Below are 10,050 nucleotides of genomic sequence, written 5' to 3'. Positions count from 1 at the left end.
AAAAAAGGTACTGTACCTATTAAAAAGGTACAGTTGGAGGGTATGTAATGCTAGTTGCCAGGAGTAATGCTAGTTGCCAGGAGTAATGCTAGTTGACAAGAGCGTGTAATGCTAGTTGCCAGGGGTATGTAATGCTTGTTGCTAGGGGTGTGTAATGCTAGTTGCTAGGGGTGTGTAATGCTAGTTGCTAGGGGTGTGTAATGCTAGTTGCCAGGGGTGTGTAATGCTAGTTGCCAGGGGCGTGTAATACTAGTTGCCAGGAGTAATGCTAGTTGCCAGGGGTAATGCTAGTTGACAAGGGTGTGTAATGCTAGTTGCCAGGGGTGTGTAATGCTAGTTGCCAGGGGCGTGTAATACTAGTTGCCAGGAGTAATGCTAGTTGACAAGAGCGTGTAATGCTAGTTGCCAGGGGTATGTAATGCTTGTTGCTAGGGGTGTGTAATGCTAGTTGCCAGGGGTGTGTAATGCTAGTTGCCAGGGGTGTGTAATGCTAGTTGCCAGGGGTGTGTAATGCTAGTTGCTAGGGGTGTGTAATGTTAGTTGCTAGGGGTGTGTAATGCTAGTTGCCAGGGGTGTGTAATGCTAGTTGCCAGGGGTGTGTAATGCTAGTTGCCAGGGGTATGTAATGCTTGTTGCTAGGGGTGTGTAATGCTAGTTGCCAGGAGTGTGTAATGCTAGTTGCCAGGGGTGTGTAATGCTAGTTGCTAGGGGTGTGTAATGTTAGTTGCTAGGGGTGTGTAATGCTAGTTGCCAGGGGTGTGTAATGCTAGTTGCCAGGGGTGTGTAATGCTAGTTGCGAGGGGTGTGTAATGCTAGTTGCCAGGGGTATGTAATGCTTGTTGCTAGGGGTGTGTAATGCTAGTTGCTAGGGGTGTGTAATGCTAGTTGCCAGGGGTGTGTAATGCTAGTTGCCATGGGTGTGTAATGCTAGTTGCTAGGGGTGTGTAATGTTAGTTGCTAGGGGTGTGTAATGCTAGTTGCCAGGGGTGTGTAATGCTAGTTGCTAGGGGTGTGTAATGCTAGTTGCCAGGGGTAATACTCATTGTCAGGGGTGTGTATAGCCAGCCACAGTCAGCTAGCCCGCCTGACAGATTCCCTGCCTGCCCACCCGCTCTCCCTCCTCCCTGTCATAGTACTCCGCACGGGGGGCAGAGTACTATGACATCACACCACGCTCCCTCCCTACCTTACCGACTGCCCTGCGCTGTCTTCCCTCCCGCACTCAGGCTCTCTCCACTCAGTCACTCACACTTCACGTGTGTGCCCTGCCCTGCCTTCCATTGCCGACAGCTAGACACACGCCAGCCCAGGGGAGCCTAGGACTAGCCGCCGATAGAGCAGCAGTACAGATAGGAGGGCAGTACGAGACAGACTCATTCACTGAGGGGAAAGAGAGGGGTTCAGGCCAGCCAGGGGGTGGGGGGATAAAATTTAGTTAAAAAAATACAAAATGGTTATTTGCCAAAAGATATATATATATATATATATATATATGGGAAAAAAAGGTATAAGGGTACTGGCGACCACTGGTGTAAAAAATGTTTCAAACCATGTATATAATAAAATAAAATATACAAATTTATTTGGTACAGATAAAATACAATTAGTATGAAGGTAAAAATGTAAAAATAGAGGGGGGAGGGGTTGTGTTTTATTAAAAACACACACACATGGTTCTAAGACCAAGAATTTTTGCATAAAAATAATAGTAAAAATAATAATAATAATAATAATAATTAACTAACAATGTTCTAAAATCAGAATAAATAAGAATAAAGGAGAGTCTTAACTTGTAGGTAGAGGGTCACAGAGGGTCATCAGGACGAAACGCGTTGGGCTCTCCCTCTGTGACCCTCTACCTACAAGTTAAGACTCTCCTTTATTCTTATTTATTCTGATTTTAGAACATTGTTAGTTAATTATTATTATTATTATTATTATTACTATTATTTTTATGCAAAAATTCTTGGTCTTAGAACCATGTGTGTGTGTTTTTAATAAAACACAACCCCTCCCCCCTCTATTTTTACATTTTTACCTTCATACTAATTGTATTTTATCTGTACCAAATAAATTTGTATATTTTATTTTATTATATACATGGTTTGAAACATTTTTTACACTAGTGGTCGCCAGTACCCTTATACCATTTTTCCCCATAAACAATTACAACAGTAACTCACCACTACTGCGTACTTAAGGGACGGCAGACGCCCAAAATTATTGGGAGTGTTTTTTAGTCGGGTGTATCTGTAACACTTGTGGCGCTTGCACATTCTCTATTTTTCATATATATATATATATATATATATATATAGCAGTACAGATGGTGTAATGGTTAGCATTACTGCCTCACAGCACTGGGTTTGATTCCCACCATGGCCCTAACTGTGTGGAGTTTGTATATTCTCCCGTGTTGAGTGGCTTTCCTCCGGGTACTCCGGTTTCCTCCCACAATCCAAAAATATACTGGTAGGTTAATTGGATCCCAACAAAATTAACCCTAGCATGAATGTGTCTGTATGTACATGCAATAGGGAATATAGATTGTAAGCTCCACTGCGGCAGGGACTGATGTGAATGGGCAAATATTCTCTGTAAAGCGCTGTGAAATATGTGTGTGCTATATGAATAACTGGTAATAATAAATAAATTAATTAATTAATTAAAATAATAATAATATATATATATTTTTTTATATATATATATATAAAAGCAGAGATGAAATCGGCACTCACAGGGTAAATGCTTTGTTGCCCTTGTCAAAGTCGAAAAATATCATGCTTCACATTGCCATATACTAACCCCATGCACATGCCCGCTGCGCGTGCACTCAGTCCGCCATACGTGCACACATCCGCAAGTTGCGTAATATCGCTCCAGCGATAGTGCGCATAATGTGGGTATTTACGGCGGAGTTTGTGAGCCTGTAGCTGGCGACTCGTTTATAGCATAGTTAACCCATATAGCGTGTTTTGTAGATAGTATTCCCCTTAATAATATCTGCAAGTATGTTTAGTGTAAATGGTTCGGGGACTTGGGAATTCCTCTTTGCATGATATGAAGGGTCAGGCAAAGGTTGAACGGTGGTGTCTAGTACCTAACTGAAGAGTATTTTATTAGAAACATTCCGGTGTTGGTTAGGAAGAGATTAATCGCTCCTGCGTATAGTTATGTCTATAAGAAGTTTATGGACATTTACTGTATTTGCAGGTCATTATCCATGCGGCGGGAATCCTATGGATACCTCCTACCTGAGCAGTTTGAAATAGTCACAGCCCACCTGTTGAAATCCACCTATGACCTTTTGTTATAATGCAGAGACACATTCCTGTGTCCAATGAACAATGAGATTGTAGGGCCCACTGTAGTGTACTGTATGTTGTGTATATAAAGGCCACTGTCCCCTGACCGGCCAGTACTCTCTCTCATCAACATTTATCAGTCGGATAATTGGAGGACTGGATCCGGTTGCGCTAGCGAGTGTTCCCCCGTATGGTATGTTCTCTGTGGCCACTTTGTTACCCGTTTAATGTAAGCCATTCATTCTTATTCTATGTATTTGTGTTTGCGATCGTTCGCTATTGTGTATATTTCTGTTTAGTTATTCTGTTTAGTTATTAATGTTAGGTCTGTAGTGTATAAGCTGTAAACTGTTTTCTTTTCCCTTTTACATACTAAAATCATCTAGTAAGGTGTTGGAACCTTAACAAGTGTTTGTGTGTTTCACCATTTATTACTAAGGGTTTCTGAGCATCTCAAATCGCTCAAACAGCTGGCTTAAATACTAAGGTTAATCAGTGTTATATCATTACAGTACCTCAATGCTAAGGTTTACAGTATAAGCATACTCTGTGTTCAAGGTTTAAAGGTTATTGACTGTGTGTGCGCTCGCTGTGTGTATTCCGTACACCCAGCATAGCGTGTGTACGTAACTTGCGTACCACGTGCGAGGTCTTTGTATGCAAATTGCATACAAAGTGCGTAACACGTGCACGAGGTTTAGCGGCCATTACGGCTTCACGGTATTAGTAAATAGCTTGTGTTAAAGGATAAATATTTAGCTTTATCAATTGGAGACTCGTCCGGTCCACCTCATATCCGCAGTCAGGCGAAAACGCGCAGACTTTATCGATCAGCAAAGGGCGGAAAGGTAGTATCCCCTGTATCCGTGTTTGTGGTTGGGGATACAGTAGTGCTGATCGGATAAGCGTCTGCTTTGCTTGGTTTGTAGGGATGCTGGTGAGATCCGAGGAAGGTAAGAACATACAGCTAGTGTTTTAAATCTGTTTTTTTTTCTCTCTCTCTCTCTGTTTGGCGCCAATTGCACACACAATACACGCACACACACCTGCATTTTATTTATGTATTCTCGCATAGTCACTCTCTTGTTGCCATTAGAATTGATTGTTAGACACGTGCTGAGGAAATTTGGTGCTATTTAGTTGAGATTATAAAAGTAATATTTAAGGGAATAATTGTAAAGGACACGCACACAGCATAACAGACACTGTGTGGTGTTTGGTAAGCGATTATAGTTGAACATCGTTTACATTTATAGAAGCGTGTTATTTGCGTTACTGTGAGCGTATCTGGCCTTTTGCATACGTGTCTTGGGCAACGTGCGAGATTACGTACGCAAACGCAAAGGCCTACACGAGTGGCGTGTTTACGCAACGCAGTGTGCGGATACGCCCACTAAATTCAAATCACACGATAACATTGTTTTAGTGTGGGCGGTATAGTAGCCACGCGATAATAGCACAAGTTTGTTCAGTTTCCAAAAGTTTAGTTTAAAAAGAACCTTTTTCTATTGCAAACTCGGGGATTGAACTGTCTGCCTGAATGAAAGTAATTTCTGTACAGAAAATCAGAGTGCATATGAATGAACAGGAGTGAGTGTGCAAATAAAGGTATTCTTTTTGTGAACCCAGAAATCGGGATCCCGTCGGAGACCACATCAGGTGAGTGGACACTTGGTGGCGTGGGATTGGCTTGCTCACGTTAACATTGTATAAGGTAAAGGAGCAAGTAGTATCCGCAGATAAAGAGGACTGCGAAGGTTAAGAAAGCGCAGCCCCGGGGGTTAGCGTAGTACCAATATATGGACCCGTTCAGTATAACGCTCCGGCTGAAGGTTTCGCAGCCTAAACAACCGATTCCATTGGTCGCACGGCGGATAAGTAATAGGTACTTATACTCAGTGCGACTGGACCGCACGCTACTGTGTACATTAGTTAGTTCACCTTGATACCCACTTAAATTTGCTGTGGGATCATAGACGCTATTTGTACATTTTAACGTGATTTGTGTAGGTTTTTGTTATTTTAAGGGAGTTTCGCTGTTCACTCAGGAAATCTCTAACAACTAATATTTACTGGGGAGGGTAGCATACTCCCACACACCCCAGTAAATAGAGGTTACAAAAAGATCCCGAGATTGGGTACGACCAGTGGTGAGCACATTGCTGGAATTCGTATTGGCCAATAGGGGCGTGAGTGAGTGAAGGCACTCGTTGAACTTTCACCGTCGCCTTATCTCTGGGAACTTGGTTTGTTTTGTAAGAATTCGCTGAGACAGCAATATCTGCAAACAATGGGGGCCAGTTGCTCAAGTAAGGGACAACCAACAAGGGTTCACGTTGGTAGTTGTTGGCCCAAAGGGTCAGCACGGTATATAATGTGTGAGAAATACGGATCACACACACAGGTATTATGCAAAGAATGGGAACGAATGACTGAGGATGATGGAGAACAGTTCCCCAGGGTGGGCAGTTTGAATCCTGAGGTATTGCAAAATCTAAGAAAGAGGATATGTTTAATAAAATCTGCAAAACAGAGGATTAGACATTATGATTGTTTACAGTTATGGCAACAGGAGAGTGAAATACAACAGGAATTAGCTCAAAAAGCAAATTCAAATCCTGGTAGAAGTCTGATAGCAACGGCACCACCACCGTATATAGTAAGGGAAAAAGTGGCTGCAGAGAATGGCATACGGGTGTACGAAAAGAGTGCACTTAACAAATATAGTAGTGATAAGAGTAAAATGAATGTTAATGCAAATGTTGAGGCTAATGCTAACCCGTGCAAGTTGTATCCCATTTTAAACTTCCCTCAGAAATGCGACCAGGAAGATGAGCCCACTACGATTTCAGCTCTCTCTCTAGCGGCCACCATAAACGATACTCCAGTGGGCACGGCCCAACCAGTAAGAGCGGTAGCGAAGGCCCATAGTGCAGGGACAGGTGAGGTTGTGTCTACAGGTAAGTACGGCACTGTACAATATGCTGAAACTGTTACACCACACACCGTAGAATCAACCCAGAGTGAGGTAATTGATCTTAATCCTGTTAGAATGATAGCGGTCCCCAATGGGAAGACCGACGCAAATGGAGTCACACCCATCAGGAATATTGCAATGCATTGTCCCTGGTCCCGGGCAGAATTAAGAACAATTTTGTCTGAATTTCCCGATCCCAGAAAAGATCTAGCTGCATGTCAAAGGTTCATTAAGGACCTAGGTAACTCCGCTGAACCCAACAACAAAGATTGGCGGACACTACTGCAGGCATGTCTGCCCTCTAGTATTGACCCTGTTAAATTCATTACAGATTGTAAATTGGATGCTGAGGTAGCCCTCACTGATGAGTACAATCAGGAAAATGTTAAACAGATCAATCTGCAGTTAGGAGTATATTTCCCAGCCGTTGTAAAATAGAACAACATTTTCTCCATTAAGCAAATGGAAGGAGAAACTGCTTCTGATTATTTCCACCGGGCACTGGAGGAAATGGCTAGATATACTGGGATCATGGACATTGAGGCAAATGTACATCATAGAGAGGTAGCGGTGTCCGTATTGATGGACGGTTTAAAGGAAGTATTAAGAAATAGGGTACAAACCACTCAACCTAACTGGAGAGGTATGTCGGTGGCCGCCTTAAGAGAGACTGCTGTCGGGCACGACAGGAACATCACAAGACGCAGGGAGTCACAGGGTGATAAGCTGATGGCCATAAGTATCCAAGCCCTTACAACAAGGCTGCCTCAGTTTAAATCTCAGACCCCTGGTGGTAAGCCGTATATGGTAAAATGTTACAATTGTAGCAGGGAAGGACATTTTGCACGTAACTGCACCAATAGAAACTCACATAATGTATATCGACCCCCTAGACCAGAGCATGAAACACAGTATGGCACACGTAGATGGGAGCAGGGACCGCAGAGGAGGAGTGATGAGCCACACGCAGGGGAAACTAGGAGGTACCCACCAAAAAGAGACTGGCAGATCTCTGAAAATTCCCAGTTACCTCCCTCACATATTGTAGCAACCAATGCGCTGCGGGAAGGTTACAATTTACAATAGGGGTGGGGCCACACCTGTAGTTTGCAGCCAGTGAAATTAATTGCGAGCATTGGAAGTGAACCCGAGGTCACAATTGATGTAGCTGGTAGATCTCTACCTTTCCTTGTAGATACGGGGGCGGCCAAGTCAGTGTTAAATTCAACAGTGGGTATGAAGACCACTGGTAAGACAATTCCAGCCATGGGAGTAACGGGAGTAGTACAATACTACCCGTTAAGCAAACCAGCAGAGATTACGATAGGGCCTTTACAGACTAAGCATTCCTTTCTGCTGGCTGCATCGGCTCCGACTAATCTACTTGGTAGAGATTTACTGTGCAAGATGGGATGTGTCATATATTGTACTCCTGAAGGTGTATTCTTAGATATACCTGAGAATCACGCTCAGGAAGTGCAGGATATGTTAGACACCCCACAAAAGTTAATGACGCATACTGCTGTTACACATAGATGTCCGTCCAAGGTAGAGGAAATGATTTCCCAGATACCGGAATCACTTTGGACCAAGGATGGACAAGACACTGGATTGATGGCAAATGTAGCTCCTGTAGTAGTTCAAGTAAAAGATGGTAGGATAGCTCCAAAAATCCCACAGTATCCTCTGAAGCCAGAGGTAGAGTTGGGAGTTTACCCAGTAATAGAGCGCTTGCTACAACAGGGCATTCTGGTTAGAACGTCCAGCACTGCCAATAGTCCCATCTTCCCTGTTAAAAAGAGTGGGGGGAGGGGTTACAGGCTAGTTCAGGATCTAAGGGGGATCAACAAAATAGTTGAGAGCCAATTCCCTGTAGTACCAAATCCAGCTGTCATCCTTATGCAAATCCCTCCCACTGCAAAATTTTTCACTGTAATTGACCTCTGCTCCGCTTTCTTCTCGGTACCTCTGCACCCTGACAGCCAATATTTGTTTGCATTTACATATAGAGGAGTACAGTACACCTGGACTCGTTTACCACAAGGTTTCATCGACAGCCCAAGTATTTTCTCGCAGGCTTTGCATGATTGTTTACAATCCTTTCAACCTGAGAGTGGATCAATATTAATACAGTATGTAGACGACTTACTGCTGTGTTCTGATTCACTCGAATCGTCCTTGAGAGACACGAAACAGCTTCTGTTTCATCTTTCTGATACAGGATACAAGGTTTCAAAGGACAAGTTGCAATTATGCCAGACCAAGGTAAAATATTTGGGGCATTGTTTGACACAAGGACTGAGACACCTCACCACTGATAGAGTACAGGCAATTCATGACATGACCCTGCCACAGACTCAGCAACAGATTCGCACGTTCCTAGGAATGTGTGGGTACTGTCGTAACTGGATCCCAGGATTTTCCATACTAGCCCTACCTTTGCAGGAGATGGTCTCATCAAACAAACCAGATAGGATTTCGCACACAGATGAGTCTGAACTTGCATTTGAGAGACTCAAGCAGTGCCTAACGCAGGCACCAGCATTAGGTATGCCAGATTATGGGAAACCCTTTGAACTGTACGGTACAGAAAATGCTGGATGTGCGGCAGGTGTGTTAACCCAGAAGCACGGTTATGCCAGCAGGCCGGTAGCCTACTACAGCGCTCAGCTAGACACGGTAGCGCGATCCCTCCCCACATGCTTGCGAAGTGTTGCAGCAATAGCATTGCTAGTGAGTAAAAGCGAAGATGTAGTGCTAGGACACAACCTCACAATTCATACACCTCATGCAGTGTCAGCCTTACTAAATTCAGCCCAAACCAGACACGTCTCATCAGCACGGTTTACAAGGTGGGAATTGGCATTCACCATAAAGAGATGCAGTGCACTAAATCCGGCAACGTATCTCCCAGGTGTGCCTGGACAGGCACAAAGGGTGGGGGATGAGAATGATGGTGAAGGAGGATTTAGTACAGACACTGACTCACATGATTGTATGGAATATTTGACCCAAAATTTCACGGCAAGGCCTGACATCAGTGACAATCCACTAGAAGGTGTAGATGTTACTTTCTACACTGACGGTAGTTGTCACAGACAGACGGACTCGGGAGACTTGTGTACTGGATACGCAGTCGTAGATGACAAAGGTACCATAGAAGCGGAACCCCTGGGCCCACCTCACTCAGCACAAGTTGCTGAGCTGGTCGCCCTAACCAGAGCGTGTGAATTGGCTAAAGGTAAGTCAGCCAATATCTACACAGATTCTAGGTACGCCTTTGGAGTAGTTCATGATTTCGGGGCCCTATGGCGCCTTAGAAATTTCATGACGGCAGCTGGCACACCCGTGGCACATGCAACCCACATCAAAAGACTTTTAGCAGCAATACAGGAACCTGACAGAGTGGCTGTTATCAAGTGTAAAGCCCACACGTACAGCCAAGACCCAGTGTCACTTGGTAACAGCCGAGCAGACGAAGCTGCTAAATCAGCAGCCAGTACCCCCATGCAGACAGACACCACATAACTGATGGTATTTAATACTGTAAGCACACAGAAATTGTGTGAAATGCAAAATTTGTGTTCACCACAAGAATAGGCAGTTTGGAGGTCAAAAGGATATGGCCAGGAGTCCTCAGGACTCTGGACAGATGGACAGGGTAAGCCAGTGGCACCCAGAGCATATCTTCCAAGTCTAGCAGAAGCGGCACATGGGCTGACTCATCTAGGCAAAGAAGGAATGTGTAAGTTGGTAAGAGCTTATGGT

This window comes from Pseudophryne corroboree, chromosome 2, assembly GCF_028390025.1.
Source record: "Pseudophryne corroboree isolate aPseCor3 chromosome 2, aPseCor3.hap2, whole genome shotgun sequence".
NCBI lineage: Eukaryota > Metazoa > Chordata > Amphibia > Anura > Myobatrachidae > Pseudophryne > Pseudophryne corroboree.
This window is presented reverse-complemented; position numbering follows the sequence as displayed.